This window comes from Belonocnema kinseyi, chromosome 1, assembly GCF_010883055.1.
Source record: "Belonocnema kinseyi isolate 2016_QV_RU_SX_M_011 chromosome 1, B_treatae_v1, whole genome shotgun sequence".
In the NCBI taxonomy this organism is placed as follows: domain Eukaryota; kingdom Metazoa; phylum Arthropoda; class Insecta; order Hymenoptera; family Cynipidae; genus Belonocnema; species Belonocnema kinseyi.
Window position 1 is genome coordinate 86388403 of NC_046657.1, and position 12308 is coordinate 86400710.

Below are 12308 nucleotides of genomic sequence, written 5' to 3' on the forward strand. Positions count from 1 at the left end.
AAAGTAAGTTTTTTGGCTTTAATTTTTAAACTAAAAAAGTTACAACTTTTTGTCTTAAGAAAAAAAGATGCGCAATCAAATTTTACATCCACATATATCTTTGGAAAATTAAAATTCGAAAATTTTTTCTAAAGCCTCCAGGGGACTTCGGTTTCGCACGAAAAAATTTTATGTGCCCTTATTGCATCCGGACCCACAATTGACCTTTCAGATGCAATTATGCTGTTATTGCGGTTTTCATAGGTCAATCCATTAAGACAAATGCTTGGTGATTATAAGCTAGACATATTTCTATTTCGAACCATATATATATAGAAGGTACATGAACACTAATATGATAAAGCTAGTGTGTGATTTAGGAATTCATTTGTCCCAAGAAACAGCCATGTATGGTATCACTGGATCACCACAACTTTTGGGTGAAAAAAAGTTTTGTATGATTGCTACCAAAATGCGTTTACTTGCTGGGGACCCCTGACACAATCTCAAGTGAAGCTTGTAAGGTTTGTCACGCATTTCATTTTACAATCGTTAATTTACAAATTATTGAGAAATATGGCCATACTGATTTTCTTTTTAGTGAAAGTTAAAGTGCTTTTACTACACCAATATAAACTTTCGATTTTTGAAGAGTGAAAGTGTCCATAAAAATATAACCCCAAATTGCCTAAATGTAAAAAATTGCTTTTCTAGTTGGTCGCGATAAAAAACATCTAAGGACTTGATTTGTAGTATAGGTCAGGCAGCAGGGAGCTAAACGGCAGTTGCCTGGAAAAAATACTGAATAGATGAAAATTGGTAATACCGTACTATTCGTCTCAACGTAAAACGTAAGTTTCACCACCATTTTGGAAAATGGCGCCCAAAATCCATGATTTTGCAAATATCTCCTGTTTAATGCATCCTGGAAAAAAGTGTCTACAGAAATTATAGGGAATTAAATTTTCTACAATTTTGGTTTAAAACTTTCTTTTGTGAAATACACATTTTCATGATTATTATTGTTTTTATTTTCAAAATAATAATAGTAATAATTACTATTATTAATAATTAAAGCTTAAGAAATTCAAATTAGATTAAAATCCAGATTAAAAATCCTATTCAGCGTCTAATAATTAAATCGATGCAAACTCCTGTTAAAAAAAAAAAAAAACAAGCATCCACCAACTAAATTTGGACCAATATTTGTGGTCCAAATTTGGTCGTTGGATTCTTGTTTTTAATTGATAATTTTACTGGTTTCCATATGACTTATGAAGATAAATAAAGGGAATTTTTTATTTCCTCATTTGGTCGATTAATTATTTTCTGCTTCTATTTTGCAATCCTCCTCTGGTGGCTCTTCTTCATTGCCTAAATCCTCTTGTTCCTGCGTTTGCAGACATTAGCTACGATTTTCTTCTCTCCGAGCTGTTTTGGAATCGCTTGATATCGGAGGAATGGATATGGAACAGGAGCAAGACTGCCCTTACTCCATTCACAAAGACAAAAGGTACTGCTCCTGAGAATCTTTTTGAATTCATCTGTTGCAAATGCAGAAAAGAATGCGGTTTAGCATGTGGTTGCAGGAAGGCAGGGCTGAATTGTTCCGTAATTTACATGGATTGTAACGAGCAGGATTGCGCAAGACTTGCTGGGATTTTAAGTGACTTGCAGTAAGAGGAACGCGAGGAAGAAAATCGAAGTTGCCATTTGCAAACAGTCGCAAAATGAGGAAGGAGAGGATTCAAGCGAAAAAGAGGAACCAACAGAGAAGGATTGCATAATAGCAGCACAAACGGGTCCATCGAGAATTTAAAAATAAAAAAAATTACTGAATCCACGTGCATTGTGCCCAATAATCGATCATAACTTCAATTTCATGTGATAACAGGATGTTTATGTAGTCTATATACGTATATACACGACACTTAACATTACACTTAATTCTAAAAATCATTTTTGTAATATAATTGGTAAGAAATTTCATGCAATATAATTTCTGTAGTGATGTTTTCTTTTATGAAAGCAGTATTTTGAAGAAGCGTAATCGAGCAGCGTCGCCACAGGCGGGGGGGGGGGGGGGGGGGGGGGGGGGGGGACGTATGCGATCTTTAAGGTAGAGTACTTCAATGATCCGTATTGTGGGGCTCCCTTGGTACCTTATTCAGCCGATTCAGTTGCATAAGTTTGCGCGGTCAATCCGGCAGGGTTGTCGCCTGCGAAAGAAAGTGGGCCGAGGGTTGGATGGAAACTCAGGGCAATGGGCCTTTGTGATAGCAACTCGCGGGGTGGCAATGGCCCACGGATAGTAAGACTCCCGACAACGGTGCTCATTCTTCATAGGGTCAAATAATGATCCCGTCGCCCCTGTCTTACATCAGCTGTATGTAGTCAGGTTTAGAGGGAAACCGACCCCCAAACTAATAGTAAAAGACTGCATGAAGACGGCGTCAAAGGTCCTGTTAATAGCCCGAGAGGAATCGACCACTTTAGTAGGACTTGGTTCCGGCTTCTGGAGCCTTGCAGTATTTCTCCGGGTCCTTGCAGGGTGATTCCTTTGATTCGGGCGAGCGATGTACATCTATATGAAAAGAGAGCATATCGATTGAGAGATATATCGGATTTTCAGCGCGCAGGCGGGAGTGTGGATAGTGGCTGTGTGCTTAGATTTCAGTGCATGACAAAGTGGAATTGCTTGGTGGATGTTTGCTCGAGTTCCAACACATGGAAGATTGGGAACGTGAGAAATTGATGTGTTCTGGATTTCCAGTTCGTGAGGGAAAGAATGTGTAATGGGTATGTACTGAGATTCCAGAAAATGGAGAGTTGGGTGTGGGTGGTGGATGTGGGCTATAGTTCCAGCACACGGGGAGGTAGGAAAACGAGCGATTAATTATATCAACGACGAGGAGAGTCACTAACCGTGATTATAGGTTCAGGGTTCATCGTTGGAAAGAATTTTTGAGAGATTTCTGTTGCTAGATTTTATTTAAGAAGATGTTTACTTGACAAGTGATACACGACAGCTGACCTTAGTACTATCGCAGGGCCTCTCTATACAAAAGGGACTTCGTGGGCGGAGAGAAGACTGAGTTTTTTTATAATGATTTTTTCCGGGACAGCGCACTCTCCCTGGCACTCCTATTGGAAACTAACTTCTTGCAGTCCATTGATTTTCCGTTAGGATACACGAAAGGGGTTAATACACAAGCGGAAAACTGACCTCTCTGCCAGGCCCTCCACTTTCTCTCGCGTTTCCTCTCGCAAAACATTTGCCTGATTGTGGGATTTAATTTAAATAAATGAGTATTAAGCCGCTCCTAAATCTTGAGCTGAAAGGGCATATAACAAAGTTTTTTTGGTAAATATACTGCAGTCCCGCAAAAAAGTTCGCGTTATAAAGGACAATGTAGTCCAAGGGGGCGAGAGAGTGACGCTGCTTAGTCAGCAGAGCAACTTCACAATAACGCAAGAGTGTATGAAAAAAGCGGGCAGTATCCTCGGCGGTTAATCGTGTCGTCTGCTTCAGTCATTTTCAGTCAGTGGCAAAAATGTTGCATGAGATTCGCTTCAGTTCGCTTTCAGTCACTAAGTGTTTAGTTTATGCGTTGCGCAACCAGGTGTAATCAGGCATTACGAAATTGTCAAACGAAAACAAGAGGAATCGTTTATCTTTGTAAGAAACATATAAGCTTTAAACGAATTGAAATAAAATGCCTCAAAACAGATTTTAAAGGCTTTTAAAATAATGAGTCGAATTGTTATCTTTTTTAATTATGTTACAATTAAATTTACGATGCGTAATTGGAAAATCTTTTAATTTAAAAATTTTCCGTTTTAGGTTTTTATTTTTCAGATAAAATTTGCAATTTAAAGAATTTCAAAATGCAGACTTGACTTGGAAAGTTAAAAATTAAAAGTATTTGAAGTGAAAAGTGTTGGACAAAAAACATTTACCCTTACCATTTATTACGTAATGAAATAGAAGTTCTAAAAAAACTTAAAAAATAATTTTAAATTAGAAAAAATTTCTCAAGATTTGAAATAAAATTCTAAAGCTTTTCAAGGATGTTTCAACTAAATAAAATAAAAACAATTTAACTTCTAATTTGCGAAGTGATCAGTTAAACAAAATTTATATTTTTAATCTTCAGTGTTTCCAGCGTAAAATTCCTGAAAATAATAATATTTTGAAAATTTCAAAATTCATTATTGAGTATTGAAAATTATGACGTGGATTTATAGTTTTTAAATTGAATTTGAATCTTTGAATACTATAATTCATAACAGTAAAAAATTATAAATTTGCAGTTTATCTGCATTTCATAGAAACTTGTTTAATCTGAAAATGTTACTACCTTCAATTTTATAGTGTAAATTATTGTGCATTCAAATAAAAAGTTTTTTAAATAAACAATTTCAAAACGTCAATTTTAAAAGTGTAAAATCTAAGAGCTAAAGCCTAAGTACTTTAATTGTTAGTTTTTTATTACTTTAAATGGAAAAATGCTTAGCCTTAGAGTTAGAATTTCTTTGTTTAATTGACCGTGAAAAATGTTTGAGAACAGAGAATGATGAAATGATAACCAAACTTTTCACTTTCATTATGATATTATAAATTCAAAATTGCAAAAATACAGAAAAAATTTTTTTCATGACGAAACTCTAACAGAAATGAATCATACAGCACTGATTGTTTATGGATCGGCGAGTCCCAAAATTGTACGAAGGAGATAAAGGTTACCCCCGAAACGGCTTCTATAGCGGGACTCCAGCGTAATTATAAATAGTGTTTAAAAATGTAAAAAAATGGGTAAATTATGTAATGAAAGAAAGTAAAATAAAACATAACTTTCGCAAATCAAAATTCTTCACAAATAAGTTTATATTTTTCAACAGGCCAGTTCACAAAAATTACTGATAATATTAAATAATGCGAATTATGAAAATTGTGTTAAAAAATAGTAGTCATATATTCTATCTATACTCTTGTATGTTGTGCAGTTTAATGTCCAATAATATGTAATTAATCAGTTGGTATCAAACAAATAATACCAGAGACTAAGTGTTGTGTATTTATATAATTTTAAACTCTTATAAAACTTTTGATTAATTGTCACGTTTTTTTATTTTAATTGCACTACACCTTATGATATTCCGGATTTTTCGGTAAATAATTGCTAAAATATTTTTGTATGATTAAATATGCGTTTACAAGAATTTAAGAAATAAAAAGTTTCATTGAAAATTTGAAACTCTCCGTAAAACATTAAAACATTTTAGGGGTAAATTTTCATATTTTTAATTAAACACGAGGGGGATTATGTTGCGCATGTGCACTTCGGTTTGACTTTTAGGATGAGGTTAGGCTATTTCTAATTCTATCAGTTTGAATTCTCCCGCCACTATATTTGAAACATTGAAATGTTTTACGATATCCCCAATGTTTTTTTAACTTTTCATCGAACTATTGAAACATTACACTTCACGGTTTTTTTATATTATTATATTTATTTCTATTTCTATTTTTTCGGGTTTCATAACTTTCCGAGATGCCCGAAAAAATATATAGAAAATGTCTTAGGCTTCACTTCTCTTTATTAGGCACTGTTCCATATTATCTATAATAAACATTTTTCTAGGACTGACATAATGGCTAGCTCATTTTTATTTATCGCTGCTATTGTGATGTCTCTCTTCTGTATACAAATTGCAGCTTTTATATCATCAAATGAAGATCATGATTCGGCTAATTTGGTGCCAATGAAAGACTTTGTGATTGACACCGTCCATGATTATCTTCAGGAGCACGGAAATTTGTACGATTGCTAACTATCATTTTTAAATACAACTTGCGCTAATTAAATTTTTTTTCTTCTATCGAAGCAAACATGAAGTCATTTTTACATCATAAGTATACATTTTTTATCGAAAAATTTTGGGAAAAAGAAACCTTCATTTGCTAACGTCAAAAAGCTTGTTAACTCATAAAACCTTTTGTTGATTTACTTTATGAAATGAATTTTAGTTAATACAAAAAAACTTGTTAGCGTACACTAATAATTTTTATGCGATGGACAAAATCATTAAAAGTGATAACATTTTTTTCTTTATAGAAAACCTCTTTTTGTTACAGGCAAGTCGACAATTATTCGGAGGAAGAAGAGAAAGAAGAACGTAATGTCCGATAATCTATATAACTATGAGAGGTTGGGGGCAATACGTCGTTCTAACGTTTTCAGAAAACACTTGCTCTTCATTTTTTTTTCATGCAGTTACATGAAGCACAAATAAAACATAAGTTATCTCTAAAAAAGAAACCACGGTAGCTCAGACGATAGCGCTTCAGACTACCGTAAAGGAGGACACACACACGTACACTTGCATAATACGCCAAGGCAGTGCTTCTGATCTGTGTGTCTTACTGACGACCTCGGAGGTATCGCTCCTTTTACCCTAGCCTGGCCCTATTCCGTCTACGGCCTGCTAGGGAGGTTGCAAAGTAGTAAAGTAGGTGAGGATCATACTGAAGTGCAAAGAAGGACGTCATTTACTGTGCGATGTGGTACACATGGCACTGGACCACCCCGCCCACATTTAGAAATGACAAATTAACTACCTCTTAAACACAAGTACATCGTTATTGCACTTAACCGCTCCTACTTATTTTTCTTTTTGTCTATATCCGAGAGCAGCGATAATCAGTACTACTACCTTAACAGATTATTCTGTGTACAACCGACAAATCTGGCATTATTGAAAAACTTGTAGTATTACCAATAGCTACCTTGGTCGTTGCCAGCCACCCTGGAGGCTTACTTATTATGCTCAGCAACATAAGCTTTAAGGCTATGCTACGAGAGGGTCGCATGACCAAACCTGGTTCTTAATTTTTCTTCCCAAATTTACGTCTGAACGAAATGAGGGATCACTCTAAAGGTTTAGGAAATGAAAGAGAAGGTAAAAAAGTCTATGTCTCTGCTTTGTTCCGGAGGAAATTCTAAAGAGAAAAAAATTTCGAAGAAAATAGAGTAGAAGTTAGATTGGTATTTTTCTGTATCAGCTTACGTCCACATGGAATGAGATATCGTGTTGAAAATTCGGCACGCTAAATAGACGGCACGAAGGAATGTGTCTCTGGTTCTAACTAATTAGGCTTATGAAAAAAGTTTTTTTTATAAGAGAAACATCGACCGTGCTGCAGAACATTGCACAGAATTTTCAATTTTGTCAATGGGCTAGCTATGAGGTTTATATTAATCCAAGTGGGACAATACAACTAAAATTAGTCACAAACATTATACACAAATAATGCAACAACTAATGCTTGCACTTTAAATTCAAATACATACTTTTACATTATTAGACAGTACGTGTCTGACATACGTACCAGCTGTTTCAGAGCAGCATTAACTAGCGCAGCGAGTAGAGAATTTCAAATTTCTACGGGTCTCTGGGTAAAACAGATTGCATCCTTACCGACAGAGAAAGTTTGAAGTCAAACTTCTTCTGTAAAGAATAAATGCGTCCGTCGATAACACAGGCCGACAAATTTTAAAGCCAGAGACCAGACCTGACATTTCCGAAGGATTTTGTTGCGCTGAATCAGAATCCGAGCTTAAAATTTCTCCTGTACGTCAGGTTTTCAAGATGTCCTAAACTAAACGTGCAAAAAACGCGTTTTTTAGCTGTTTTTAAGGTTATGTAACCGAACAAGAAAAATATCTACCAAAACATTGTAATTTGAAATTTTTTATTTTAGAGTTTTAAACCATTAACGCTGAGGTGTTCAGATTTATACAATGAATTTTCTATTGTTGACGGTACGATATTTTTTCTTCAAAATATTATCTGAGCGGTTTCCGAGGGTGCCCTTTCTATTGCTGGTGTCAGTTTTTTGTTATAACCCCTAGAAGATCCAATATAGCAGCCACAATTTAGGGCTTTAAAAAAGAACAAAGGATCCCGCACAAAATACCAACAAAAAAGCGTGCAGTCGTTTGGAAATAGAGAAGAAAAGTTTATCAAGTACTTTTCAATGGACAGTGGGATTGAATATTTTAATGATATCGAAGGACTCATTAATTTATATAAAATAAACTTATATACGCCAGAGGATTGGCGTCTTTTCATAGATTCGTCTACAGAAAGTCTGAAAGCAGTACTATTGCATAATGGAAATAAGTACGTTGCAATTGCAGTAGGTCACTCAACTACACTGAAAGAATCTTATAATACTTTCCAGTTACTCCTGATAAAAATAAAATACAATGTCCATAATTGGCTTATTTGTGGTGACTTCAAAATGATAAATCTTATAATAGGTTTACAATCAGGAAACATTAAATAAACTTGTTTTTTTGCCTTTGGAACAGCCGTGCAAGGGATGAACATTGGATAACGGAGAAATGGCCAGACAGATTAGAGTGGACAGTAGGTCAGTATAATGTTGTTATAATATAATGCCACCATTCCATATAAAACTAGGGTTAATGAAGCAATTTGTGAAAGTTTTAAGCACCGAAGGAGAATGTTTCAATTATATCAGATTTCCATTTCCGCATTCAAGTGACGCCAAAGTTAAGGAAGGTATTTTTGTTGTGCCTGATATAAGAAAACTTATTAAAGATGATGATTTTATCAAAACCATGACATCTAATGAAAAGGATGCATGGTTGAGTCTCAAAGATGTTGTACAGAAATTTTTAGGGAATAATCGAGATCCAAAGTTTACATCTATTGTAGCTAGTATGTTAAAGAATTTTAAAAGATTAAGTTGTTTGATGAGTATGAAATTACATTTTCTCAAATCTCATTTGGATTATTTCCCAGAAAATGTTGGAGCATTCAGTGAAGAAATGGGCGAACGCTTTCATCAAGACTTTCACCAAAAAGAGTAACATTATTTAGGTCGATGCAATGTAAGAATGATTGCCGACTATTGCCGGTCTTTGCAAAGAAATGATAATGACCCTACTAGTCATAAACGAAAGTCTCTTCAACGATCGTTTGACATGAAGCGCGAACGTTTCCATAAGAAAACAAGCAATTAGTTTCACTTTCATTGGACATACAATCGTAAGTCTTGCCTTAACTGGCTGGGAAATCGTAAGTCTTGCCTTGACTGGTTGGACGATTCAAACTCTTGCCTTGACTGAGTGGGCGATTCAAAGTCTTGGCTTGACTGGCTGGGCTATGCAAAGTCTTGCCTTTATTGGCTGGGCAATTCAAAGTCTTTCCTTGATTGGCTGGGCAATCTAAAGTCTTGACTTAATTGGCTGGAAAATATTAAGTACATCCTTGCGTAGCTGGACATACCAAGTCTTGTCTTAACTGAATGGGCAATCGTAAGTCTTGCCTTGACTGGCTGGACGATTCAAAGTCCTGCCTTGACTGACTGGGCGATTCAAAGTCTTGCCTTGACTGGCTGGGCGATACAAAGTTTTGCATTTATTGGGTGGGCAATTTGAAGTCTTTTCTTGATTGGCTGGGCAATCTAAAGTCTTTCCTTGATTGGCTGGGCAATCTAAAGTGTTGCCTTAATTGGTTAGAAAATATTAAGTACTTCCTTGCGTAGCTGGACAATCCCAAGCCTTTCCTTAACTGAATGGGAAATCGTAAGTCTTTCCTTGATTGGCTGGGCAATCTACAGTCTTGCCTCAATTGACTGGAAAATATTAAGTAGTTCCTTGCTTAGCTGGACAATCCCAAATCTTGCCTGAACTAGCTGGGCAATCGTAAATCTTGCCTTGCCTGGCTGGACGATTCAAAGTCTTGTCTTGGCTGGCTAAACGATAAAAAGTCTTGCCTTTATTGACTGGGAAATCCAAATGCTTGCCATAATTGGCTGGGCAATCTCCAGTCTTGCCTTAATTGGCTGGAAAATATTAAGTAGTTTCTTGCTTAGCTAGACAATCCCATGTCCAGCCTTAAGAGGCGAGAAAATATTGAGTCTTGCCTTAGTAAGCTGGAAAATCCTAAGTAAATTTACAACATTAAATAAATAATTATAGTAAACTTTGCTTTTTTGAAAGCCCTAACTATTTACCATATTCGCTCTTCTAGGAGTTATAACAAAAAACTAAGCCAATCGAAAAGGAACCCCCGAAAACCCCTCAGATTACATTTTCAGGGGACAATAGCATACCATCTCGGAGTTAATAGGTTAATACGCTAAATTGAAGAATTTCATTTCAAGGTTAGCCCACTTGTAGTGTGGAATTCTATTATTTCACAAAACTTAAAAAACTAAATTCGCTGCTCCCAGGGTTAGGTGGGTTAGCCTGCTTATGATTTGGTGGGGATGATTTCTGGGTTTAGGTGGATTAACAGGTAGATGGGTTAACCCACTTGTGGCATGGAACTTCATTATTCCAAGAAAAATATGCGACTAAACTTATTGTTCCCAGAGTCAGGTGGGTCAACATGCTTGTGGCTTGTTACGGGTGGTTTCTACCCCTAGGAAACAGCTGCCGTAGGAATGAAAAGACACGGGTTCCATATTTTTTATTGTTTTATCAATGTGCAAAGTTTGGTTCCAAACGACTGTACGCATTTTTGTTGGTATTTTGTACCGGATCCTTAGTTCTTTTTTAAAGCCCTAAATTGTGGTCGCCACATTGGATCTTCTAGGGGTTATAAGAAAAAACTGACACCGGCAATAGAAAGGGTACCCTCGAAAACCCCTGTGATAATATATTGAAGAAAAAATATCGTGCCGACATTTTTCTTGTACAGTTATATACCCTGAAAAAGAGCTACAGACGCGTTTTTTTCACTTTTAGGTTAGGATATCTTGAAAACCTGACATATAAGAGAAATTTTGAGTTGGGATTCGGATTTAGCGCATCAAAATCCTTCAGAAATGTTTGGTTTTCTTTCTGGCTTTTGACTTTTGTCAAATTTTGTCGGCCTGTGTAATCATTAGTTTCTTAAATAAATTTTTTTCTTCCCCCAACTCTTTGCAAGGATAGAAATGATCCTTTAATATTTATTAATATTTCCCGAAAAAAATTTCCGCGTTATCCAAACTTTTATTTTTCGATATGGATAAAAAAATATTGATATTAAGGCTGATTTGATCCGCTGTTATACTCGTCACATGGCCTTAAGGAAGGATGTATATTCTAGATAAAGATGACGAAAGTTTTGTTGTGAAGGCAGACTTCTACTTCGTCTGGAAGATCCCATAGAATTTATCGGCGGAGATGCTGTATTCCTGGAGTGTATAGTTGTGAAGGCCTTTCCGAAGTGCACGTCTTTGGCGTCAAGGTTGCTGAGCCATCGGAAGCGCAGTAGATCCACATTAATTTCCAGGACGAAAGAACGCTCGTATCGCAAACATTTTTTCCGTAAATGCCTGATAAGACATGTTGAAAAGAGCGCAGCCAATTAGATCCACTACCTCATCCACAAGACGTGTGTCGATGAGAGACATGGCATGAAAGAATTTGACCTTTTTGATCAGGATACCTCGAATTCTTAAATACGTTTCAAGTTAAGCGATCCACGGTGAGGGCTTTTTTGGCCTGAAGGGTGGAGCTTTCATGTCAAAGCGAGCCAGACTTAGCCATTTGCTTTTAGTGACGTTCAATGTAATATCGTCCCTCAGCATTTTGTTACTTTACAAAAACTAGCTTTGCGCACGACAGCACACAATCACGGACGTCAATAGTGAAATGCACGAAGCACTGCAAAAAAATTGGACTGAACGCACACAAAATTAAAATTAAATTGATCGCGATTTTGTACGTTAAGATTATTAAAGTCGCCACTAAATGCACTCGAAATTCAATGTTGCGACCATTTTTTGTTAAGGCAATGTAAGCACTGAGTTTAGGGTGTTTTTTGCAATGCATATTGTGGATTTCCTGCAAGGGTCAATGGGATGTTTAATATCATTCATATAAAAGCTTATAGAATACTTATGATTATGCTGTTCCTAAATTCCATTATCTCAGGCTCATTTGCATGCTAATTTAAATTTAAAATAATGAATTTAAAAATTGAAATTAAAAGAAACAAATCTTTTAGTATACTTAGGAAAAAAAACTAAATTAAAAAGTATCGAATCATAGAATAAGTGGAGGAGTGTCATCATTGAGATTGGAAGATTCTCACAATTTTATTATTTTAAAATTCTGATAAATTATTAAAATAAAACAGTAATATCAGATTAATTCTTTAGTTTACTTCTTTACTTCCTGTGTAATATGACCCGGAATAGATAATAACTAATGCTCATCAAATTATTAATATTTACTAAATATATTTTCTATTCCCAGGCAAGGTAGTGCGAACCTTTAGTGCTAAAAGTGAGGAAAGTT